Genomic DNA, 26656 nt, shown 5'->3' with positions numbered 1-26656 from the left:
GGAAAAGTATAGAATACAAGAGAAAAGTATCATCTCTCTGGTAATAAGCAAAGTCAAATATGATTAGAATCAAGGACATGTCTGCTAGAAAGTCCAAATGGGCCTGTTAACAGGTGAGAGTCTTTTATTCAGTAAGTGTGAGGAAATATCTGATAACGGACACTATTTTCTTAATGGGCATATCCCGAGTTACAAGTTAGCCTTTATAAGATAGATCAATAGTCGTCTCATCCTCGATTCTTAAAATTATCTGTAATTTTAAATAAAGACTTGTGAAGGTCGCTCAGCCCTCCGAGTCCCTTCTCGTTCCTGAAACCAAAAACATTACTCAGAAACCTCAGGCTAACCTCTCAGCATGGAAGCAGGAAGAAGGGGTGGTTTTAATGAGGTTCTGTTTGCAGAGATCCTGACCTAAACATGCCATTATCTGGGACTTCTAAAACTTACTATAATGCAAGAGGTCTCAAGTATTTCAGATACAAAAGGGACCTGAAAATGAGGACTGCATGGCATGGCACGAGGCTAGCCAGAACCAAATGGAGTTAAAGCCAAGAGAACTAGTTAAAGAGCAAAAAGCAAAGTGTCGTTGAAAAGAATCTGCCTCTCACTTTGAAAAGCGCCTGTTGGCACACCTGAGCACTTGAGTTGTGGGTTTTCCGATGCTCGCAAAGAGCGTGGAAAGCAGTCTTGCTAAGTTACTGTTTTCCTAGTCTGAAAATGGTCCTCAGGGATGTAGATTTACCCCTTGACCCCGCAAAGCAGATGGATGGTGTGTGAGTCAGAGTCTGTGATGGGGGGCGCTCTGGAATTTCCAGACCTAGCAGTTTCACAACAAAAAGCCTTCCGGCATGGAGTCCAGAGGGCAAGAATCGTTGGGAAGCACAGCCAGAAATAAATAAATAAATACTGTCCTATAAATGGACCCTGAGCAGAGCTTAAAAACATAATAATAGCCCTGACCTGGGGAAGGTCAGGGAGGCTATAGAGCAAAGCAAATTCAGGACGCCATGAAAGAGGCTGAATAGAGTTGGTTGGTTCCAAGGAAAGACCTTTTGACATTGGCGTCAGTTGCCGCTGAGTGGGGGCCTCACTCCAAGGCTCTGAACTGGGTGCCGTGAAACTGCGAAGAAAAGAGAAGTTGTGGTCTGGGCTCCCGAGTTAAAAATCAAGTTAAAAGTTAAAAATCAAGTCAAAAACCCAAGTTAAAACCAAACAGGTGTGAATGACGTGTGTGGACGTGCACAGGGCTGGAGGGCAGGAGACCAGGCAGGAGGGAGGTGAGAGAGAGCAGACGTGGTTAGTCTGAGAAGACCATGACCGGGAAGAGGATGTGATGGTTGGAAGGAGAAGAGAAACACAAGTCAAGGGGAATAAGACAATGTTGTCCCAGCTAACAGGGGGTTAGTTAGCTGGAGATGGTTCTCAGTTCTTGTCCCAAGTGGGGAGAAGTCCGTCTTTAGTGTGGAAATAAAGCAGGTATACCCTGTGCTGGTGGATATAGATTCAGGGGCAGAATTTTGTCTAAACCAGAGCAAGAAAGACTGGTAGAAGAAAGATGATGTGAGTAGGTGGTGGAATCATACCTCATCCACTGATTGTTGAGTTGAAGCTCAAGAAGTGAAGGCCAGACTTCAATCAAGTAAGAGATTTGGGACAGGGAGCCCCACATGCCCCTGTGACATCATCCTAATAATACCTACCATTGCCATCGCTTTGAATTGTGGGATGGTCAGATGAGCGTGGGGCCAACTTAACTACATTTTGTGCAGTCTGCCGTATTCTCAAAAGGAGGTCTAACGAGTTATGTGAAGACTCTACATTCACAGTTCTAAATGGTTTTTAATACCTAAATGTGTAGAGAGACCTATGTGATCAAGCCTGCTTAGTAATCATCCAACACTACCCAGAGCGTGGGCAACTCTAATTCAGTAGTCTTCGTCCAAGACAGAATCAGTTTGGAAATCAAGTTTTGGAACTCTGAAATTTGGCTTAATGTATGGACCAGGGAAGACCACGGCTAAGGCTGTGGGAAAGAGCAAGCTCAAATCAGGGACTCATTCTTTTAACAATATGCATTGTGCGTCTATTGTCTGTCGAGTGCTATGGACACAACTGTGAGCAAAACTGGATACAGAGTAAACGGCCACAGTTTTCAAATATCTGCAGCCTTTTCCAGGGAGATAATGTGACTTGCTGATCTCCATTTTCTTCTAATGACTGAGTAAGAGGAAATATCTCAAAACAAGAGCAATTTTTTGTGAGCATTATCGTGGGATGATCTGTCTAACCTATGTCTCCTCCACTTTTCAAGACACACTCTTGTTCCACCAAAGATTTTCTACCTGTTTTTGATTTTGTCTTCATTTTGTTACTCTAGTTGGGTTTGTTCCACTTCTTCCTTTGATCCTAAATCCTACTTTTCAGTAACCCTTCATTCATCCCTTTATACATTCATGCTTACATCATCCATCCACCCATCCATTACTCACTCAACAAATGATATTGACTATCATATGTCAGGCACTGTAAATGATGGATATAGCCATAAATAGGAAACTATTTCTTTCCTAAATAAGCTCAGGAACTAACGGGGAGAGAAATGTGGAAACAGCCCCTTAAACCAGAGGGTGTTATCTTTGAGAGATGCATTTATTGGCTAATGGTGCTGCATTCTTGTTTCATTGAACAAATTTATACATAGATTATGCTGGGCAGAGAATGAAAGAGTGGTTAGCTGCTGGCCATTGTCCATGTTAAAGTTTTCTTGTATCTTTCACACTGGTTGAGCTTATGGCTGGTGTCAGTAAACATTTGTTGATTAATGAAATGGGAAGAGGTAGGATTTCTGACCCAGGAGCCATAGAGGAATAGAGTCCAGAAGACTTACATGTTCTCTTTCTGAAAAGTACAAACTGAGCCTTAATCTCTCAAAGTTCCCGCATAGCGAGTTACTTGTAGACTTCCATGGGACTATAGCTCCCTCCAGATGCACTCAATGTATAGCATTTTTAAAAGAGAAACTCCCCCCTTCATCAAAATTATATGGCCAGTGGTTTACCAGAGAGCCTCTTGTCATTTAGAGCTAGGTTTCCCATAACATTGCAAGTCTATGTCTCCTTCCTACAAAACCTAGATTTAGGTTTCAGCACCTTAAATCTAAATATCCAAAATACAGAATGTTAAAACTTTGTTGGAATACTCCTGTTTATATTTCCTGAGGTCATGAAGCTCCTCTTAGAATTGTTTTGTGCCCACTTGATTTCCTACCTTCATCATGGAATTTATATGGGCAACCTAAAAAAGTTCTTCTGGAACACCACCCTCCTCTGCTTGTCAGACCTTCAGAGAAAACATTTAGCAAGTTCCCCTTCTTAGTTATTTTGATCTCATATGAGGTCAGCTTCTTCCTCCAGCATGAAGTTGTTGCAGAGTTCCAGATAATTCTGGTTGGCATAGATCTCTCCCTTCTGAATTTGGGTTGTACATAGTAGCTATTTCATGGTCATTTCTATGTGGGCTCCTACAAGAGAAGAGGCCACATTTTGGACTTCTTAGGAGTCTGAAGCTGATCACTAAAATTTCTGCAGAAGGTTATCGCTCAATCTGGGGGATGACAGGTAACTTGCAGAAGCCATCAGAGATGTTGAGGTGACCGGCCAACCTGTAGGCTCTCTGAGAACGCTTATAGCCCGCCTTCACGAGGACTTCCTGTGTCTATTACAGAGACCTCCCATGTATCAATTCACTTGATCCTTCTAACAAACCAAGCAGGTAAAAGTTTTCTTACTTTCCATTTTACAGATATAGAAGGCAAAGATTAGTGAGTTATTCACCTGGTTTCATAATAAGTAACGGAGCTAAGATTTGAACCAAGACCATAGCTTTCCCGAGCCCAGCTTGGAACCACTGTGCCCTCCGTATGGCTGGTTGGCATTGTATCCATCTGTCTGTGCCCAGGGCCAGCGCAGTGCTGCATGCTGAACAGACACGCAGCAAACATCTCTGACATAATCATCAGATCTCCACCATGCAGACCTTCCCCTGTATCCCTTTCGTCTTAGTTTTTGGGAGCTGCAGAAATACTGGAAGAGAGAGCAGTGGTTTTGAACTTGGGGAAAAACCAGTAGCAGAATGTATAAGACACGCTACTGTGGTTTTCAAGGAGCTTGGCTGTTCTGGTTTAGCCAGGGAAGTGATCTGGTGGGGAAGGGGAAGGGCCCTGTTGCTAAAATATCTGAACGACAGTGCACGGCATCACATCAAATTAAATAGGAACTGTTCTCAAAACGCATTTTTAACCAAGGGTTGAACTTTGCTTAGAAATTGCTCTTAAGGACACCTGTGGTGGCTTCTTGAAAGGCTCCCAAGGCTGTGGGTGGAGAGTCCGACTCTCTTTTCTGCTGTTGATTGCCAACAAATCTATCACCGAGTGTAAAGGCAGAGTGTCATCCGGGAAGACATTGCCTGTGCTGATCTCAGACAAACTTTGAAATAAGACCTGGTGAAATGAATTGATGGGGAGGGAAATTTGGTCTTTTTCCCATCTCCATCGGCTCCCTCGTGAGCTGTCACCTCTCTGTGGGCAGAGGTTAACCCAGGCTGATGAAATTTTAAAGAGTCTGTCCGTACCAAGTGCTTCTTCCCAGAATGCTGCCGCTCTCAGCACACAATCAGTGCAGTCCCCGAACCTTCCTACTGGGACCAGCTCATGCCCCCCTTTTCTTTCTTCTGCTGTGGGGAAGGGCAGGTTGCATGGAGATATGGCGACAGCTTCTTTCCCCAAATGTGCACCACCCTTTGGGTCTATCTCTCAAACTTCTGGCCTCTGTTTTCCTCCATCCCATCATACGTGCTTTAGAAAACTCACTCGAGATGCCATTACGTTATATGACAATTCAGTCTTTATGTTTCTATCCTTTTTATTTTTTTCAGTTTTTTTTTTAAGTTTATTTATTTATTTTGAGAGAGAGAGAGAGAGAGAGAGAGAGCATGAGTAGGGGAGGTACAGACAGAGGGAGAGAGAGAGAGAGAATCCCAGGCAGGCTCTGCACTGTCAGCACAGAGCCCGATGTGGGGCTCAAACACATGAACTGTGAGATCGTGACCTGAGCTGAGATCAAGAGTCAGATGCTGAACCCACTGAGCCACCCAGGCGCCCCTTTATGATTCTATCCTAATGACTGCACTGGGTGCTTCCTGGTGGACTGGGGTTTTCTAACTGTACTGTTTCTTGCACAGAGCAGTGTCTGGCATTGAATGGGTACTGTAGCCTAGAGAAAGGTGGGCGCAAGGAGTCAGGGGTCAGATGGCCCCCGCCAGGACTTCCCAGGCTGACTTTCCTTGAGGACAAATTTTCAACCTGGGCACTGTTGACATTTTGGGCCAAGTCATTCCTTGTTGTGGGGCCTTGCTGTGCACTGCGGGATGTTTGCATGCCAGTAGTCACCTCCCCACCCCAGGAGTGACAGCCAGAAACATTCCAGACTTTGTTAAATGTACTCTGGCAGGGGGAGTTACCTGCCATTGGGAACTGTAGGGAACTCTTACATCTGACACTCAGAAACCCGGTTAGCTGGCTGGTGATCTAAGAGAACTCATCTCTCAGGACTAACTCGCACTCACCAGCTTTATAACAATGGCCCCAACCAAAGGGGCAATTCGTTCATTTAAATCAATTGATAGGAATTGAAAAATAATAAGAACACAGGTGTAAGCACAAAATAATCAAATGTGGCTCCCTGCCCAGGATTCCATTTAGGTCGCCCCTACCCCTCAGCTGGCTGAGCCCAGGGTGGGCAGGGGGGCTAAACTTTGGGTGGGACAACCCACTCCCCAGTCCTGGTGGGATGGATTAACATATGTAAGGAAAGAGTTGTGAGAACAGCTCAGTATTCCTGACTTCTGGTGAGTCTGCTGGGATTTACTGATTAATTCCCAGTTTCTAGGCCAACCAGTGTACTCCCCACCCAGGTCTCCCTCTTTTTATTTGCCTCTTAGTACCCACCTCCAATTCTGTAGGCATTTCAAGCCTCTCCTGCCTTCTCGCTGAAGCCAGAGGGTCACTTTTATTGCTGGTCCTGGGACTCCTACTTCAGGTAAACCACCCCCCCCCACCCCGCCTCGGCATCCCCAAGGCTCCCCAACGGCTCCCCAGCAGCTCTCCAGCCCGGTGCCGGCAACGCTAGGCGTCTAGTCTGTCCAGGTGTTGTGTCTGCCCTTCTCCTCCCTTCTTCCTTCCAGGACCAGAAAGATGGGCTTGGGGGGGTGGGGTCTATTCTTCCAAACTCCCACACAATTCCAGAACCTTCTCACAGCATTCCTTCGTGAACCCTTGTATCCAGCCTATGGTTGGCCAAGCACTGAAGGTACAGAGATGAACCAGACAGAGTCTGCCCATGGGGATAAGACAGACTATTAAAAGCATTGCATACACTTGCATGATGTGCTCTCTCCCATAACTTCCCTGGATCTTCTTTCAGGGTTAAAGGACCTTCCATAGCTTCAAAATGAGCAGAAATTCTACATCTTAACCCCTGAATCATGTGGAAATTTAAGAAGTTACTTAAGACCAAATAATCTAATGAAAGTTTTGTGGTGTCACTAAAATCCTCATTTGGCCTCCATTTCTAGCAGAATAATAGGGTTAAAGTTTAAGTAGGGGAAACAAGGAGAAAGGACTGCGGAGATATTTTAAATGTGCCTGATTGTTTTAATTATTTATATTGGGTCCAATTTTAGCTAGATTGAGATTTCATCCCCCCTCCCCTTCTTCCATTCCTTCTGTCTTCTCAAATGGTTGAATCTGTGATTTGCCTTTAAGACAGTCTGGTCTTAACAGCTTCCCCTCCGGCCTGGTCCCCCAGAGAAGATGTACCTGTCTTGAACATGTGCTTAGCCAGGCTGGGATCTAGTTGTTCCCTGTGGGTGTTGGGCAAGCATTGAGTTGCAATTTCCCAAGAACGGTTATGCTATGTGGCCCACCCTGCCTGCCTCTCTGGGCAGGGAGAGGATTAGCAGGTAGGGAGTCAAGGTGTCCAGTCCTTGTCAAAGGCCACAGGAATATTTCATTAGCGAGAATCTGGTGACTGTCCCGCCTCCTTCCCTAGACACTTTCTGCTGGGCCACAGAGACTGGGGGTCTTTTCGGGACAATGAGAAGCAGCACGGCACAAGGGAGGACCAGGGCAGGGTAGCAAAGCCTGGGTTGGGGCTCCAGTCCTAGCCACCTGCTTCCTTTCAGTGGGACCTTGGGCTTCTTGAAACTAGGAGCTGTCTCTTGGTGGGTACTGTCCCTGGCACTGGGAGGTAGCCTCACATGTCCTGTGGCCTCATTTCTCAGTCTGGTCAGGGAGGAGTCCAGGCGTAGACACAAACGTCTTCAACCACCCACAGGTTGCGGTCCTATTGGGGAGTGTGCCAGCAATTGTGCTGAGCTGCGGGAGAGACTGGGCCCAGGTCACCCAAGCATCCGTTTTGCGGAAAGATCTAAAATTTATTTTACCTTAAAAAAGACAACAAAGATGGATGTGCCATGATATAACACACAACATTTACATGAATTTTTAACACAAAACACGCTTGATTGTTTGGACGGCTTTAGGCCATAGCTCCAGACCTTTTGGAGTTAGCTTCCTCTGCTAAAGGGAACATTTCTGCAGAAACTTCTAGAGTGCTGAGTTGGATGATCTCTAAGTGACTTTGTGGGAAGGAAGAGTCGATATATTGTGCTGTCCCTTCCAATGCCTTTCCTCTTTACCACTGTCACTAAATGAGGAGTCTTGGGGATGGGATGGGGTGGGGGGAAGCAGGGTTTGAGTCATCTCTGAGAACTGGCCTGCCTTGACTCTGTTTTCTCCTCTCTCTGTTCCTGATGGTATAACTGATGGGGGGTTGCTTGGGTGTCTTTTTGGCTCTGGTCACCTACCACCCACCTTTTTGGCCTTTCCTCCCTTCTACTGGAATAACCCCATCTCTGGATTAGCACAGTGCCTTGTTCTGTTCTTTCTAATGTCTCTTCCTCTCCCATTGCCTTGACTATCTCTCGAGTAAGGAGTTACTTTAACTCCTACTGCCTGCAGCTATCTTTGATCTTATTGTCAGTTTATGATACATTACTTCCCATCCTCATAAGTATTTCTTTCATTGGGATTATCTTTTGAAATTTGGACGAAACAGGCAAGTAAAATTTGCCGATTCTAATCCCAACAAGCTGTCATAAAGGTACCCATTATTCCATGCTCTCCAGTGGGGAGAAAAATAACCTAGGTCAAACCTCTGTAAATAAGAAGGCTGGATAGACCTTGTTGTAATAGAGGGAAAGAGGAGAACCCGACACCTAACTACCCTCAATAAACCACTTTTTTTCCCTTTCCAGTTAAACTTTGTTGGAGGAAAAAAAAATGCTGAACTGTGGACTTTGCCCAGGCATAAGCAAACCATGTTTTATTTGGTATATTCGAGAATAATAAGGAAGAAGGGTCGACCTCGTGTGTGTGTGTGTATGTGTGTGTGTGTGTGTGTGTGTCCGTACTCTTCTTAAAACCGTGTTATTAGGCCACCTGGCTGGCTTGGTTGGTAGAGCGTGTGACTCTTGATCTCAGGGTCAGGAGCTCGAGCCCCACATTGGTTGTAGAAATTACTTAAGTAAATAAAGCCATATTCTTAAGCATAGATACGCTGTGTCACTTGGCCCAACATTTCACTGAAAATGCGAATAACGCTGTGAAATTATTAGGCTGCCGTGATGTCTGCACATAAGAAGTCTTACCACATATTCCAGTGCAATGTATATTTGCATATTTGTGTGACACAGGATGGTGCGACCGGCATTATGGTGTGGAGCCTGTTGAAAGTAGAGAAAAGGTACTCTGTGACCACAGGGGGTTTATTATCTAATTTAGTTTAAACCAGCAAGTCTGCCAAAGTGCATTCCATTTAGGAGATGGTAGAATATCTACTTGGGGACGGATTCGACCATGTGGAGCCAGCCCCAAATCTGTAGTGGGAAATAATTATTGTCAAAAGCCTATGTACTTTATGAGGCCAGATCTGATTTTACCCTGAACCTACGGCGTGTATAATACCGAAATTACTGGCTTAACAAGGGTGGTCACCTGTTTGCCTGCGTAAATTGTGAAAAAGCAACCACGATAGCAAGGTAGGAAAAGAAGGAATGGTCGACTGAAAAAACTTGTCCGGGGGCGTCTGGGTGGCTCAGTCGGTTAAGCGTCCGACTTCGGCTCAGGTCGTGATCTCACAGTTTGTGGGTTCGAGCCCTGCGTCGGGCTCTGGGCTGATGGCTCAGAGCCTGGAGCCTGCTTCCGATTCTGTGTCTCCCTCTCTCTCTGCCCCTCCCCAGCTCACACTTTGTCTCTCTCTCTCTCTCTTAAAAATAAATAAACATTAAAAAAATTTTTTTTTAAATCGTCCATGGTTGAGACACACTCACGTCCGGCAGAACCGAGGTCCTGAGCCGTTGGCGTGGTGTCTAACCTACTCCATTTACTAAGGGAGGAGAGTCCAGATGCTAGTGGAAGAGAAGTTGCCATCAAAAACAAAGAACGGTTTTGTCAACTTTAGTTCTAAATTTTCGCTTTGCCGAAAATTATTTTCACTCAAAAAGAAAGTTGTCCCTGGTTCACAGGGGTGACGAAGCTGATAGCTACACGTAAAGTCCAGGTGGCCAGCTGCCTGCCCTTGGGCCATAGCCCTCCTGCGCGGAAGCCGAGCTCTGAGCTGGCCATCCAGGTCCAGATGGAGTCTCCTGGAGCGTCTGCTCCCTGTTCTCAGTCTCCTTCCAACCTCAGACTCCAGTGGAAGGAAAGGAATCAAAGGAAGAAAGGGTGAGCCTCCGTGGAGCTGGCCTGCTGACCTGGCAGGCTCGGTCTTTGATGCAGAGGCAGAGTTGGGGACGCAGCCACAGGTGGCACGGAGGGAAGACGTGGCTCTAGCCAGCTACATCTCACCCCCTGTACTCCCGTCCCCAGGCCTCCGTGGCAGAGCCTTGCCCACGTTCTCAACCTTGCCTGCCTGTTAGAATTGCCTGCCTTGGACCAGCTGCTTGAGTCTCTGGTTCCTCAATTTAAAAAAAAAAAAATGTTTTCTAGGTGATTCTGAGGGGCTGGGAGAACAGGAGCCGGGTGACAGAAAGAGGGTGGCTAGTAAGACAGTGACTGGGCAAACAGAAACCAGAACCAGGAGACAAGCAACGGGGATGATGATGATAGCCACATTTACGGTTATCATGTGCCAGGCAGGGTTCCAGAAACAGCTAATCTTCACCATGACCCCGTGAAGTAGGACCTACTGTCCCCATCTTACCGATGAGGAAACTGAGGTTAAGTAATCTGCCCGGGGTCGTGGAGCCCGTAAAGGCAAAGCAGCTCTTTGGCTCTTGAGTCCCTGCCCTGGTGTTAAGGCTGATAACTTTCCATGACACAGCCTCTTCAGATACTCAGTCTGCAAGGTTCCGTGTTACAAGAGTGCAGCAAGGAGCTCAGAGCCTACTTCGTAACTAAAACAAAAGGAATAAAGCGGATGAAACCAGTTGCAGGAAATCCCCTCATCCCTGATTTTGTTTTGCCTTGTGTTTTGCCCGGCACCTCTTGGATTTCACTTTAATGTGGTGGTAGAAAGTCATAGCAGAAAGAGTCGGGAAGGTTCTATCATCTCTGACCGACATATGTTCCTAGGATGGAGATAGAGTTACATGACTGAGTTTTCCCACGTCAAATACAGCTTGGTGGCATTACATTGTCAGCTGGAGCGATGGAAAGTAAAATGTCCCACCTGCCTGTGTGAAGGCTGCTTCACTAACGAGGATGCCCCGATCTGGGTGCTGTGTCACAGCTCCATTCCACTGACATTGTGTCAGGTTATTCATACGCGGTGAGCAGGGTGTTTGTCTGGACCAGTGTGGTGGATGTGACTGACCATTGAAGTCATTCACGTTATGAATCTTTGCTAAGCACCTGCCACGGCCAGGTCCACGCGCTGGACACCATGGATACAGACGAAAGCACTTTTGCTCTTAAGGAATTCAGGCTGTAGGACGGCAGACAGATACACAGAGGAAAACATTCATTGATGTTACACGGCCTTGGTACTGTGCTGAACCTTTTACATCACTTCCCCAGGCAGTAAGTAAGTAATCTTTACCACGCAAGGGTTAAGTTCTTGAATCCTGAACTTCACAGCCAAGTTAGAGGGGACCCTGAGAAGACAGGGAAAAGGGCATGTCTCGGTTTGGGGGAGGGCAGCTGGGTGGTACAGGCTAGGGCAGGGTTTGGAAAGATGAGCACACGCCGGGCAAGTCAACTGGGGGAGGGGGAAGGGAGGGCAGCAGGCAGATGGGACAGACCCGGAGTGCAGAAGTGGGACAGTGAGCCCTGCTGGGGCAAAATGACCACTGAGGTGTGCCCTCTAGGAAAACCGTCCTGACCTCCTCACTGCCCTGCCCGCCCTCACTTTTTATTCTAAAAACACACTGCATTTTGGGAGGGTAGCTGTTATCATTTAAATTTCTCTCCTCCTCCTTCCCTACTGTGTAGCCAGCTCCTGGATGCCATGGGGCGTTTCCACTCCCCTGGGTGGTGCCTCAGTAAATATTGGGGAAGGAGTGACGGGCATCCTCCGGGGAGGGGTCCTTCCAGGGGGAGCCTCTCTCACCAACCCCCCCCACCCCCCACCGATGATGCTGCCAGTTTTATTGCAGCCTGAACCACATCAGAGCAACAAGCTGCCGGGCCAGCAGGGCTTCTTTCGGAGGCACTGAACCTCTTTCCCCAGGAGATGTTTCTGTCGTTAGAAGATGCAGTTCAGCGGCAGCCCCAAACACACACAGTGCCCCGTGGCCGTGGAAGTCCTCCCGTGGTGGCCCGTGCGGGTCCCAGTGTGTGAACTGTAACGTCGCACAGAACCTCCCGCTTGGTATGAGCTCTGCGCTCACGGTCTTGAAATTCTTCCTAAATTCTGACCAAGGGGCCCTACGCTCTCATTTTGCACCGGGCCCTGAAAATGATCTAGTCCCTACGGCGGCGTTGAGTCTAGAGAGGTTTATTGGGTGTTCGTGAATGCCAGGGAGTCTGGTGGGGCTATAGTTCTGCCCTCACTGCGGACAGCTGTTCAAAAGCAAGACTGTGTGAGACAAGACGGCCACATAAAGATACGTCCGTGACCACCAGCAGCTCAGGGCGTGGATGCCACTGCCAGCCAGTGTCAGTGAGGCCATCTCGGAGTAGGAAGGATGGTGTGTTTGTTGGGCAAAGCTTGTGGTAAAATTGTTCCCACACATTCTTTACCTCTGGCCATGTGATTAAATTTTCAACCGAATCTTCCTGAAACTCAGTCTGAAGAATGGCTCTCTGTTGATGGTGTTTCCATGGTTTTTTGGGGGGGAAAATAGAACCATCTTCCAACATACGAAGATGCCAAAATCCAAGGCCAAAGTTGCCTCAACTAAGAGAAATCATTTCTGGTGATCGTGAGAGATTATTGCTCTCCTGTGCCCGTTTAAGTGTGTGTGTGTGTTTTCTGTATTTTGGTTGCCTTTCTGACTCGAGACCTGAATAAAAAATATATGTTTCAAGTTTTCTGTGAAAAACATCAACTTTATATTCAGTAGAAAATAACCTTTTAAAAAACAAAATTCTAAAAATTAATACGTAGATACTTTCAGGTGTTTGGAGATTCTGCCCACCCTGTTTATGGGAAATCTGTTTTCAAATGGGGAAGGATAGAAAAACGGAAAGGTGGGATTGCTGCCATTTTGAATTCTTTCAGTTATTCCAGCCAAGACAAATCACTTTTTAAGGAATGGAGAGAATTTACAGTTTTCATCTCTGAATTGCCATTCTCACTCTTGGCGATCTCGTGGGGAAATTGGAAAAGTATCATACGACTGGAGACAAGTGAGATTCCCTGTTTGCAAAAGCTGGGAAACATAAATACTGGGACCTTTGTTCTGGTATGCAGGACTTGGCCCCAAATATTTCAGTTCATTAACTAATAAATAATCACATGGAGCCAGCATCCACTGTAGCTAAATTCTGTTGAGTTGACTTAACCTAATTTTTTCATTGGTACCATTATTGGGTGGGTCAATGGGGAAAATGCCAGAGCAAAGGTGCTATCTTTAAGTAAAACTGTAACAGAATGTACCCATATGCTTTTATGTATATGACAGGGCAGCTGGGGGTAGGGAGACCAGCTGGACTCATAGCTAATGAAACAATGAAACAGGCATGCTTTTATTTCCACTATGAAACAGAAGATGGAACTCATGCTGTCTTTCCTCTTTTCTATTTTACATCTCTTTCTCATTCATTCCTGCCTACATTCCTTTTTAACTTCCACGAAGACAGTTCATTGAAACTGACTCCTCCTATTCAAAGGATCAGCCTATGGTTCTTTTCTATTGTTAGGAATTTGACCACTTTTTACAATTCTTCCATTCATTCATGTAATTGTTGGATGGCTTTTTTGAGACATACTTTACATATCATAAAATTCATCCATTTTAAGTGTGTAGTTCAATGAGATGGTAAATGTATCCTGTTTTGCAATGGTCACCATTGTGTAATGGTCATTCATCACAGAGCCTTTTTTTGTCACCCTCAGCGAGTGCCTTGTTCCGATGGGATCCTCACTTGCACCTATAGCCCCGGGTGATCAGCAGTCCATTTTCTGTCTCTACAGTTTTGCCTTTTATGGGAGCTGCCTATCAGTGGAATAACTCAACATGTAGTGTTTTGTGTCTGGTTTCTTTCATTTAGCATAGTTTTTCTGAGACCTGTCCATGTGTTGCATGGGTCAATCGTTTGTTCCTCTGTTTTGCTAAGCAGTAGTCCATTGGATGGACTAACCACATCTTGTTTATTCATTCACCTGGTGATGGATGTATGGTTTTCAACATCCATCCAGGTTTAAGTTTACTGCTTTTTTTTAAAAAAAATTAATGTTTATTTATTTATTTTGAGAGACAGAGAGAGTGAGCATGTGAACAGGGGAAGGGCAGAGAGAGAGGAAGGGAGGGAGGGAGGGAGGGAGGGAGAGAGAGAGAGAGAGAGAGAGAGAGAGAGAGAGAGAGAATCCCAAGCAGGCTCCACCCTGTCAGCACAGAGCCCCATGTGGAGCTCGAACTCATGAACCATGAGATCATGACCTGAGCTGAAACCAAGAGTCAGACTCGTAATTGACTGAGCCACCCAGGTGCCCCAGTAAGTTTACTACTTTTATTCCTGATTCAAAGTACAGGTTGGAAATAAGTCCCATTTTCTTTGCTGCTTCATCCCTATCCCCAGAATCCCATTTGAGGGACACGAACATTCACAGAAGGGCTTGGAGGAAGAGTGAGGAGAGCTGCCCCCACCGTCCCCGGCCACAGTGTCTGTCTCTCAGACTGTGCAGCAGGTGCTTCGACTTGGACGCTGTAGGTTGATCAAGCTAACAGCTCTGATCTGGGGGAAAGAGCAGGTCTCTCAGATCTAAAACTGGACAACAGGGAATATAAATTCCTGACTCCTGTCGTGGCTCATTTGTCTCCCACCCCCAAAAATGTAAAAATGTCCATGTTGCCAGACTGATGAGCCCACTTTTCCCCACTCAATTATTTACCGCCCCATGGATTTCATTGCTTAAGTGAAGCTTTTGACAATTCACCGAATTCTATTTACGAATTCTTTCCGTAAGCGTCCGTTCCACCCTGGCTCCTGGGGGGATGGGGTGAGCCGCCAGACGTCAGTCCCGCCTCCCAGGGTTGTGCTCCAGAGAAGCTTTGTCAGCTTCTGCTCTGTTGGGGCATCAAAGGGTAACTGACCTGGTTGCACTAGTAAAATTTCTTTCGCATATATGAGCCCTGAAATTTCATCTGATTTAATCACCATGAGTCTGCCGTAGCAAATACAGCCTATCACGTCTTTGGGTGGGTAGCATTGAAAGCGATGACAGGATTCAATGTCAGGTGTTCAAAACTTTTGACCCGCAGAAGATTTTCTCTGGATCTTAAGCCCAAAGCCTAATTATCCTACGTGGTGGCAATGGCTTCTGTGGTCTTGCATGCCTAGGGCTGATTTCCCGTCACTCTTTGTAGTATATTCAGAGTTGTGCAATCATCACCACTATCTACCCTTAGAGGATTTCATCACTGAAAAAAAAGAAAAAAAAAAAACAACCCATACCCATAGGCTGTCACTTCTCCTCTCCAGCCCTGGACAACTACTAGTCTACTTTCTGTCTCTACAGATTTGCCTCTTCTGGATATCTCCTATAAACGGACCCAGATGATATGTGGTCTTCTGTGACCGGTTTCTTTCACTTGGTCTAATGTTTTTGAGGTTCCCCCATGTTGTAGCATGTCTCAGTAATTCGTTCTTTTTTGTGACTGAATAATATTCTATTGTGTGGACACAGCCTTTTGTTTATCTGTGCGTCAGCTGATGGACATTAGGGCTGTTTCCATCTTTTAGCTTTCACGAACAATGTTGCTGTGAACATTCACATACAGATTTGGGGTGTCCGATTTTGGTTGGAGCACATATCTAGGACTGGAATTCTTGGGTCGTATGGTAACTGTTTAACATCCGGGAAACTAGAGGCGCCTGGGTGGCTCCGTCAGTTGAGCATCTGACTCTTGATCTCGGCACAGGTCGTGATCTCAGAGGTTTGTGAGATAGGGCCCCCCATCGGGCTATGTGCTGTCGGTGTGGGGACTGCTTGGGATCGCTCTCTCCCTCTCTCTGCTCCCCTCTCGCAAAATAAATAAATAAACTTTTTAAAAAATATTTGAAACAAAAACATCTGGGGAACTTGAGCTCGGTGTTTTCATTCACTGCCTAAAATCTTCTCTGAGGCCAAGGAAACTGAGGCTTTGCAGAGATGTCTCAGACTTTCAAATCAAGCCCCTTTGCTAGTCAGGCCTATCTGAAAATGATATTATTGAACTGATGCAGGAGAATTTTATGCATGAGATGCCACAGGAAAGAAACGAAGAAGGAACTATCAGAAGGGCTCTTGGTTCAACTCACGTAGTGGTAATTACATGGGGTTTTATGACAGGGAACCAGGGCTGTGTCTTGTCCGACCTGATGTACCTCTTACTGCCCTCAAAACAGTAAAAATGGTTTCTTGGGTGTGTTTAGCACCGTGTCCCTTTTTCTTTCTTTCTTTCTTTCTTTCTTTCTTTCTTTCTTTCTTTCTCTCTTTCTCTCTTTCTCTCTTTCTCTCTTTCTCTCTTTCTTTCTCTTTCTTTCTTTCTTTCTTTCTTTCTTTCTTTCTTTCCTTCTCTCCTTATTTTTGTTTTATTTTTACTTTTATTTTAAGTAGACTCCACGTCCAATGTGGGGCTTGAACAGACGACCCTGAAATCAAGACTAGCGTGCTCTACCGACTAAGCCAGCCAGGTGCCCCAGTGGGTGCCTTTTTCTAACAGTTTTAAGACACTAGCTTTTTTCTTTTTTTTTTTTTTTTGCATCCAGGCATTGTATTTCCAGAGCTCTCCACTCTGCCAGGATTTGCTTTCTTAGAAACTAGGAAGTTCTGTGAAGAGCGTTATCTGAAACCCAGAAGCACTTGCTTTCAGTATTGAATCCATTTTTTGTTCTCCCATTTGAGCCAGTATTTACTGATCTTTAAGAATTAAATTACTGTTAGACTAAAGCTTAGATCAAGGATTAAAAGAGTAAGTCTCCCAGCAGTAAACCATTTGCTAAACTATACTTCTGCCCATGGGGAGGACCAGTTGAAATGGTACCTTGAGGTTTTGTAAGAATGTATTTCCCCCATGTTTCTTGATATTTAGTTATTTCTTACTCTGTAAGAAGAGTGATGGAGATATAAAGAGCATAACTATGAAAAAAGACAGCCAATGAATTGTACATATATAAAAATCACTTTAATATTTTGTAGCGTTTTAAACAAATTGTCTTATTTTTCATCCCCAGTAGTTTTGTGAGGTAGGTTGATGGGAATGACCGAAAAGGAAACTGAGGGAGCAAACTAAACAAGTTGTAGAACTTCCCTGAGCCTCCATTACCTTATCTATAAAATGGGTACATGGATAAATCACAGAACATTATCAATCCCAAGTGATATACAACATACTTAAGTAATCTGAAAAATGCGGTGCAAAAGTTTGAGCTCTTTTTTTTTTAAACTAAAATACATTGCCTAAAATAAACTAAAATACATTACCCAAGTGGGGTAGTGCATTACCCCAATACCCTTCTACCAGGGGTATTTACCAGCATCAAGAAGGAAATTACTATTTTCCATTGTCTCTAACTCAGAACATCCTTCTGGAGTGTTAATTGCCCAACCATTTTTAAAAGCCATTGGTTGATATCTGGGAAAGCTGGAGGGGCGCTGTCCGAATAATTCAGCAATTCCAACTCCAGGGGTCATTAACACGTCATCTAGACTAGAGGAAAAAAACTGGAAATACCCTAAGTGTTCATCAGTGTGATAATACATTAATATTTGGCGTGGTCACAGAAAAGAATACTTTTCTGCACTTAAAACGACGAAACTACGTGCATAAAATTTCAAAAAAATAGTGTGAGTGTAGAAAGGAAATCACAGAAGGATTCAAATATTATTTTCACACCTCTTTACAACTCAAAAATTATGGATTGTTTGTGAATACAGATATATCCAGTAGAAGAATAGACACATAGAAGAAAACACGAATTTCAATCTCAGATTGGGGAAGTGGTTTCAGTATCTATACTATGTTATTTCCTTAAAAAAAAAAAATCAAATGCGACTAAATATCAATGAGGTAAAACATTTCGGACGTTTTGTATATTTAAAATATTTCAGAAATTGGTGTGCCCGGATCACTCAGTCAATGGAGTGACCTACTCTTGATTTCAGCTCAGGTCATGATCCCAGGGTGGTGGGGTCGAGTCCAGCTCTGGGCTGAGTGCAGAGCCTGCTTGGGATTCTCTCTTTCTCTCCCTCCCTCTCTCTCTGTCTCTCTCTCTCTTTCCCTCCCTCTACCCGTCTCTCCCCTGCTCGAACTCTCTCTTCTCTCTCTCAAAAAAAAAATTTTTTTTTCAGAAATTAAAAAACATTTGATGGCTTATCATCCAGACTATTTCCAAGCATAGAGATAACACTTTTCTTGTCTCACAAAAGTTAGCTCCTGTGCCGGGCATGTTTTTGTTGACTTTGCATATTGTAAACGTCTTTTGTCACTAAATATACATTCTCATTGTTTTTTTTCCCTGTGCCTCATAAGTCTTACTGTTACAATTTAATTATTTACTCAGAGAAGAATGTTTAGAACAAACAAAATTGCTGGTGCTTCCTCTTAATATTTTTCAATTATTTTCTACTTATTTATTTGTAATTCGAAATTATTTCTAATCCGCCTAAGATATATTTGGTTTCTGACGCTGAAGGAGCTCATAACCTAAAAAGCAGAGGTGAAATTAAAGTCTGTTTTAATTAGGGCACAAAGAACCCATGGAGTTTCCTAAGGAATTCCTCAAATTTGGGAAGTCAGTATGGAACTTTAGTTTACTATGACCAAAAATAACAATTAATCAAACAAGTGCCTGGCTTGGAAAGAGGATTCGCCCATCCTCGGGCGACCCAAACTGTCACTGGCTGTTGCCCATGACTCCCTTCAGTTTTCCCTGTTTCCCAGATGCCCTGTGGTTTGCCTGTGTCCCAGGATACCCTGCAGTTCTGCATCCCAGGATGTTCTGTGGGTTCCCTGTGCCCCAGGATGCTTTGCGGTTTACTTGTGTCTCTGGTCTCCCTTTTGTACTGTGTCCTAGGCTATCAGTCCTTCAGCAGGAAGTGGCCCAGAGGCCTTGCGAGGCTTTACTGTCCCCTCTATTCCTGGATGCATTCCTGATGTGGGTTCTGGAGATTCACCAGTTAAGACCACGACCTAAGCTCCCTGCTGTGCTAGGGTTTCCATTCCCTAATCTCTAATGGTAGTGTGTCCCTTTACAAATCTAAACAATTTGCCTCTCTGCTTTTGTTTTTTCTTCCTTCCACAGAATCCATCGTATAGGTAGCTAAGTATATCAGAACTGGCAGTGCCCTTACAGGTAGTGAGAGTACTTCTTGGGTCTTTGGATGGGCAAAGGAAGGCCCAGGCAGCGGCTTCTGCATTCACCTTGGTTCCCCTCACTCCCAGCTGAGGTTATGTCGGCATGAGTGTAGTTCCAAGGTACAGCTTCCTGATTTCCTATGGATTTTTAACTAGTGATTGGAAAAAGGCTGGTCTGTGACTCAGTAACAGTTGCTGCCTCTGAGAGAGGAAAATAGCATCTGGTGGCAGGGCCAGGGAGAAAGAGCACTCAGGGCTTTGTCCCTACCCCCCAGTGACGTGATGGGGCCAGTCACCTGACTGTCTCGATGGCCAATGTTTCATCTAGAAAATGAGTAGTCGGAGTATTGACCCCTGCAGTCTCTTTTTATTGGTATTTAATAGATGAAATTATAGTATGAATTAATGGAATAGGAAGGGTCTTTCAATAAATGCCTTGGATACAACTGGTGAAATATTTGGAAAGAGACCCACTTAGATCTTCATGGACTATCATAGCCCAAAATAAATGTCAGCTATAGATTAACCAGTTAAAAATAAAATTAATTCTGGACCATAATATTTAAATAAAAATTCTAATAAGCATTAAAAAATAAAAAATAAAATAAATTAATCCTGGAAAAACAGTGACGTGTTTTGTGCCGTTTGAAAAGTGAGGGTAGAAGGACAAACTTTCTAAGTGTAAACTTTATGAAAGAAATCACTGTTCTTCACAATAATTTAAAGCCCCAATGAGCTAAAAATAGAAGCCAACTAGAAAAATGGTCATTCTAAATGGAATAGGAAGATGTTATTCTCCTTAATAGATGAAAAGCTCTTAAAAATCAATGTGCAAGAGATAAATGGGCAAAAAATTAAAAGGCAAGTCATGAAGAAAAAGCCATAGTTTAATAAATGTTAAAGAATATCCAGCTTTACTTGTCACTCCAAAAATTAAAACAATGCGACACACTTTTAATGTATGAAGAGCGAGTCTGGTTTTTGTTGTTTTTAGATGAGAATTTTTATTGTTGACATAAATGTGATAAAATGGGTATTTTTGTATTTTGCTGCTAAGAACATAAGTAACCACCAAACTTTTGGAAAATGATTTGGCAATATTTGCCAGATACCTTAAACTTTTATTCCTTGAACCCAGATATCCTATATGTTCTAAAGACCTAACTCAAGGTTCAGAAGAAAAGTTATGCCTGAAATTATTAATCATGGCTTTAGTATTAAAAAGGCAAAAAGAAGTCTAAATATACAACGATGAGGCAGTAAGGTAATAATCATGATGTGCCCAGTATAAGTACTAGACGAGTTATACTGTGATATTTGGACACATTGAAAATGATCTCACTAAAGCTTAACAAAAGGGCATATAAAACAGATTCGACCTAAGAGTTCAACATATTTAAAGACAAAAAAGGCGTCTGCCTTTTTATGGTAAGTTCTACCTAACAAAGAAAAAAAGAAAAAAGGAAAAAAGCCTATGCATTCACCAAAGACTGAAAGAAAATAAACCAAAATGTCAGTGACAGTTTTAGGTGCTAAAATTTCTACATTTTAGAACTTGACAAATTTTTATATAATGAATGTGAATTACTGTTATAATGGAGGAGAATTATCTTTAAAAATATCCATGACTATGGCTTAGTGACTTGCATAGAGCATATAGTTTCCTTTACTTTTATCAGATTTGTATTTTAATAGAAGAGTTTTTGTTTAAAAAAAACAAAACAAAACCAGTCCGCTCTGGTCCCCAACCAACATCTGAGCTCCCCTACTGGAGTTCAAATAGGTAATTTGCTTTCATTTTGAGTTATTTTCATGTCAGTTTGATATATTGCCTCATGCAATTTTAGCATTTGTAAAAGAGAATTCTATGCTTGTTACACGCGATGTGATGGGTTAGGGAGCAATCATGGGGGGTTATCTGCATGGCTTTTGCAAGGAGAATAAATTGTTGGGTCATCTGACCTGTGCTTAATTTAATGGGAAAGAAACCTAGGACTTTATCAGTTCATGCTTTCGCTTTTGCACTTTGCTTCTGACGATCCGGAGTTATTGGTATAAAGATTAAATTATATTAGATCGTCTAGAGATTCCGATTGAGTCACCATTTATGGTGTATCTACTTATTCTGTAAGAAGTGGAAGGGGTGGGGGCGCCTGGGTGGCTCAGTCGGTTAAGCGGCCGACTTCGGCTCAGGTCATGATCTCGTGGTCCGTGAGTTCGAGCCCCACGTCGGGCTCTGTGCTGACAGCTCAGAGCCTAGAGCCTGTTTCAGATTCTGTGTCTCCCTCTCTCTGACCCTCCCCTGTTCATGCTCTGTCTCTCTCTGTCTCAAAAATAAATAAATGTTAAAAAAAAAAAAATTAAAAAAAAAAAAAAAAAAGAAAGGGAAGGGGTAGAGGTTCCTCCTGAGCCTGGAAATATTACTCTTTAGTTTTATTGTGTTTAGTTTTTTTGTGTTTAGTTTTATTGTAAAAAGCTTTAGTTTATTGTGCACAGTGCTGACCCACATAAGACACAGAGAGGGGTTCTGTAACAATCCCCTGTGCTTACCTTCAGAAGTCTAATGCAGTGGTATAAAGTTATAACAATAAATACGAATCAATGAATTTCTAACTGAATGGATGAATGAGTAGCTTTGTGGACAACCTAATGCATGAATGGAGTTATCAATGGATTAATGAATGTTTGCACGGGTCCAAGAATATCTGTCCTGGATTCTACTGAACAGAAGTTGAAAAGAACATACCTGCTTTCACGAAGCATCCTCTGTTCCGGAGCTTTGTGACAAAAGGAGAAAAAGAAAGGGAGAGAGAGGAGGCCCACTTCATGTTTTATCACTGCTGTTATTAATGAAACTTTTCGAGGAATAGCCAGTCTGTAATGACCTCAAAGGCATTGTTCCTGTCTGAGTACTTCAATATTCTGTGGTCATATTTCAGACCTATCTAGAAACAAGGATACTGTAAGTCAACTTATTTTGGGCCCTCACAGCCAGCATTTCTGTCTTCAATAAATGATTCATGTCAGGAAAGCATTTAAGTGCTTTTGTTTTCTAATAAGTCCCTCTTTGGGTCCATTATGCATGAATCCAGTCGGGGAAATTGCCTGGGTTCATTGACATCACTTTATGAAACTCAAAGAAATGAAAGATTTAAAATCCAGCCTTATTGATCTCCCACCTTCCACACACTTCTTACCAGAAAAGAAGAGTTGGCCACAACAGGGCCTCCAAGAACTCAAGGGTCAAGGGTGCTTAACCAACAGTGAGGAACCCGCCAGAGAAAAGAGCCCATTTACTGGTGTCTGAGACACAGAAGAAAAAGGCCACTTGCTTATTTTGCCCGGAGTTACCGCCTCTGAGCAGACCCTCACAGAACCTACCCATCTTGAAATAAGCCCCATTGATCCTGACAGAACGAGTGGAGGGCTTCTTTCAAGCTCAACTCCCTGGTAGGGACCCCAGGGCATTAATGCTATGGCAGTTCCTATGAATCAGAAGCACTGTGGTTGACAGCATGTAGACTAGTGTCCCCATTTCCCATTTTCTGAGCCACACAATTGGGTTTGACAGAGCCTTTGCTCATCCCTTACCTCACTGAACTCTCCCACCACCCTTCTACGTGGCCAGTGAATCTGTCATATTCAATTGACAGATGACCAAGCTGAAATTTCTGGAGGCCAATGGCCAGGTTGATGCAGACACACAGACGGCCAAGTGTCAAACCCAGACCCGAGTCAATACTGGTGCTTCCCTTTCTGTACTTATGTGTGGACCACTGGTAGAGTCATGATTTCTACCTTCCCAAAGAGAATTCTAGTCCGGTTGATACATGCCAGGGCAAGGTAAGTTCCCAGTGTATCGCCCCCGGCACCCCCTGTATCTGCACCAAGTTAGCTATTGTGTACAGGAGCATCCCATGTCCACGTGGTTTTGTTACATAGCCCTCAAGCTTTGGTTCCCTATCACTTCACATCTTCTTGGTTTTCTCACTTCATATCTAATGCTCAGAACTCCCCCAGGACTGGCAGTTTGGGCATTTGTCTGAGGCTGGTGACCTCTGTTGGTTACAGGCCCTGTTTACCTGGCTACAGACAATGTTTTGTCCTGCGCGTAACGGCGAAGAGTCATGACTCCTAATGAGCTGTTGACCCAGACAGACTAGGTGGGCTAGGCCAGAATAAGTGAAGAGATTTGTGCGATCTTATCAACTTTACTGGAAAAACAATGCCAGAGAATGTGCTTGGCTATCTCTGGTGATTCAGTACTAGTGTCCTCACAGTTTCCTGGCCTGGCCATTCCCAGACCATGTGTCGTCTGGCCAAACTGAAGCCTGCTTTAAGGTTAGAGCTTCCAAATACTGAAAAGATTAGAGTTGTACCACTCTCTCAATGGGTACTGAGAGTGGAAATATTAAATTATAAAATAAATTTAAGGAAATTTCTGATGAAATTTTACATTTTGCCCTAAGTCTTAATTTAATTTAATTTTTTAAGTAGGCTTCATGCCCAGTGCAGAGCCCAACACAGGGCTCGAACTCACAACCCTTGAGATCAAGACCTGAGCTGAGATCAAGAGTCAAATGCTTAACTGACTGAGCCACCCAGGTGCCCCGCCACAAGTCTTAATTTTAAAGGCTTTCTATTATTATTATTATTATTATTATTATTATTTTACCTATTTTGAAACATTAAAGGTCAGATTTTATGAAAAAAATTTAGGCGCCATGATTTGCTGATGACCTAAGCACCTGTCTGTCTGCACCAGTAAGTTGTCCCCAACCTCACCCTGTTCAGAAGTCAGCCCCCTGCAAATTGCTTCCTGGTGGACACAGACACATCTATTATCTGCTCCCTCTTATATATATGTATATCTATCTTGTGTGTGTGTATATATATATATATATATATACATAATTTAAGTCTGTGTGTGTGTGTGTGTGTGTGTGTGTGTGTGTGTCCTTAGCTTCTTATTGCAAGGCTCCAGGGAAATGCTGTGACATTCCAAGGGCACCAAGATGACTGTGGTCTTAATTTTGTCAATATTGGTTTTTGTTTCTCTTCCACGGTGTAAAAGCAAGTCGCGTATCGTACGTCCAACTTACTCCTTCCATGCAGTTTATATAGATAACTCACTGGTATCGTCCATCGTTTTGAAGAGAGCTTCAGAACCAATGGTTTTGAACTATCTTACTTGAGGAGAGGAATGAGGACCGAATCATTTAACTAAAACTTGCGAGTGGACTTTGGGGGTCTTACAAGTCACCTCACCTCGTCCTGGAGTGTGTGGGGGTCAGAAAAAACAAATGTGCACACGAGGAATCTTACTAAAACAAATAGGAGAAATGGATTAGGAGAACTGCAGAGTGGAAAGGCTAGTAAGAAAAGATGGTGGACGGTTTGGGGTCGTGGGTAAAGCAGCTGAGGGAGGAGGAGACACGCCCTGGCCGCCGGTACCAAGGAGCTGCTTCATGCGGGCCTGAGCTTGGCGCTTTCTTTCTATACATTGGCGCAGGTCAGCGTCCCACGATTCCTGGAAGGAGGGGATTATTACCTCCATTACACAGACACGGATACTGAGGCTGAGATGACGAGGCCAAGGTCATGCAGTTAGGAAGTGGGGAGTTAAACCCAGCATCTCTCTGCAGAGCTTCTCCATCTCTGGTTTGGCCACCTGGCTTTGTCACGGCCCATGTGGGAAGGGGAGAAGGAGGCACTGGAAGACCGCAGTCCTGACCACGTTGCCTTGGTGACAGTGGGACTAGAGTAGGAGGTGGTTTATACGCTGAATAAAGCTCTTTTCTCGTTTTTGGTGCCAGCTGGTGCTGCATCGAACTCGCGCCTGCTTCAGTAGGCCCAGGGCTGGTCCCGGGCCATTTCCCCACTTGGAGAGACCTGAGGGGCTAACTGCTCCCTCCTATTTCCACCGTCACAGGTAGATTACTGGACCGATGGCCACCTATCTGCCACAACAAGAGTGGTGATGAAGAACCAACAATTTGCGTTCAACATCCATCTTGCTTTCGTTCTGTATTTGAAAAGGCTTCATTATTAATTGGAATATTCTTATTTAAAGCAGAAATGTCCATGTTTCCTGAATGGGAAGATTAGTGTTCCCCCATTTCATTTCAGTTTTTGGTTTCATGATACTGGATCTTGGGGAAACTTCCAGAACTGGAACATAATTTCACAATGCATTTTCCACAGAGTGCCTAGTAAAATAGTTCACACATTCTTGGTTGCTGGAAATGCAACCCAGCAGCTAGCTCCTCGGACTGCCCAAACGCCGTGAAGTCATGGCCCCCTGTACCCTGTGACCGTGAGAGAGCTGGATTGGGGTGTAGAAATGGCAGGCATTGTTCTGGAAGGAGGGTGTTCCTGAGGGCTGGGCAGGACCGACTAGCGGGGCAGTGGCTCAAAACTCATGATCTCCCCAGTGTCAGAAATGGGACCATGAATTGAAAATATGGAATGGTGCTATGAAGGCCCAAGTTCATGTGCAGTCCAGCTACCTCAGCTGTGTCAAAGCAGCGTAATATCACTCAGGGCACGAGTTTGGATTTTAGACATTTATTCACTCTTTGACCTTTGCATAGTCTAACTGCTTAGGCTAGCTAAATCCCTGTTTCCTCATCTATAAAATGGGGATAATAATACCTTCCATGGTAGGCTTTTGTGACGGTGACTGAGATAATGTGTGTGAAACATTCAGTGTGCTGATCCTCACTGCGCTGATTACTACTCAGAAAATCTCATGTTTAACTCTGGACATTTTAATCTTGTAGTCATTACTGCTACAAAAGGCCTTAGAGAATATCTAATTAAATTTCCTTCTATCTTTGTTCTTTTCTCATAAAAAGGTACCTAGGGTATCCATCGGTGTTTATCTCGGAGTCTTGGTTTCCTTGGATTGGACAGAAAAGCTCTTCAGAATGTGTTTTGCTCTTATAAGCTACTCAGAATCAACTATTAAATATAAACTCAGAAGCCTCAATTTTCTATAGACCTAAGTTTTTATCATCCTAAAATTAGACTTTGGAGAAAGGCTCGGTGTTATTTATTAGAGGACGTAATGAAAACCTTGAGTATGATTTATGACTCCTTCAGAGCTTGGTTTGTTTTAATGGACATCATGTACGGTACAGGGATATTGGACAGAGGACTGGTCCATAAAATTTTAACATAAGCTAATTTTAATAGGCTTCTCTGCAAAACCATTCGATGGGGATCATTTTTTTAATTGAGGAGTATTTTAGTTACAGATGGTCCCAGAGACAGTTAAATTCAGTCTAGAACACTTTCTCTCCTGTTTTGTTTTGGGCCTTGGGCCAGTCTAACGCGCAGGAATCCAAAAACTAAATTTATCCTTGTTTGTCAGGACTAAGCCCTAAGTGGAAGCCTCAGGCTTCCACAAGGTAGTCGCTGCCCTTTTGGAGATTTCTGCTAAATCCATTCACCCTCACGGGGCACGCAGAATCTGAATGTTCCAAGAGCAGAACATACCTCACTCGTTTCCCCCTGGGACTACATCCGTGTCCCTTTCCTCCAGGGCCACCACCACTGGCCCCGGGCATTCTGTGCTCTACCGACCGAAAATACT

The 26656-nt window shown here is 44.0% G+C and overlaps 1 protein-coding gene across 8 annotated transcripts in view; it reads left to right on the top strand.

Annotated features, from left to right (window-relative positions):
• The window catches only part of AGPAT4 (1-acylglycerol-3-phosphate O-acyltransferase 4), a 127734-nt gene that overhangs the window by 1526 nt on the left and 99552 nt on the right, over positions 1 to 26656 (top strand). The gene's annotated exons all lie outside the window — the stretch shown is intronic.

The sequence above is a fragment of the Panthera uncia genome (genome assembly GCF_023721935.1).
Source record: "Panthera uncia isolate 11264 chromosome B2 unlocalized genomic scaffold, Puncia_PCG_1.0 HiC_scaffold_24, whole genome shotgun sequence".
Taxonomy (NCBI): domain Eukaryota; kingdom Metazoa; phylum Chordata; class Mammalia; order Carnivora; family Felidae; genus Panthera; species Panthera uncia.
This window is presented reverse-complemented; position numbering and strand designations above follow the sequence as displayed.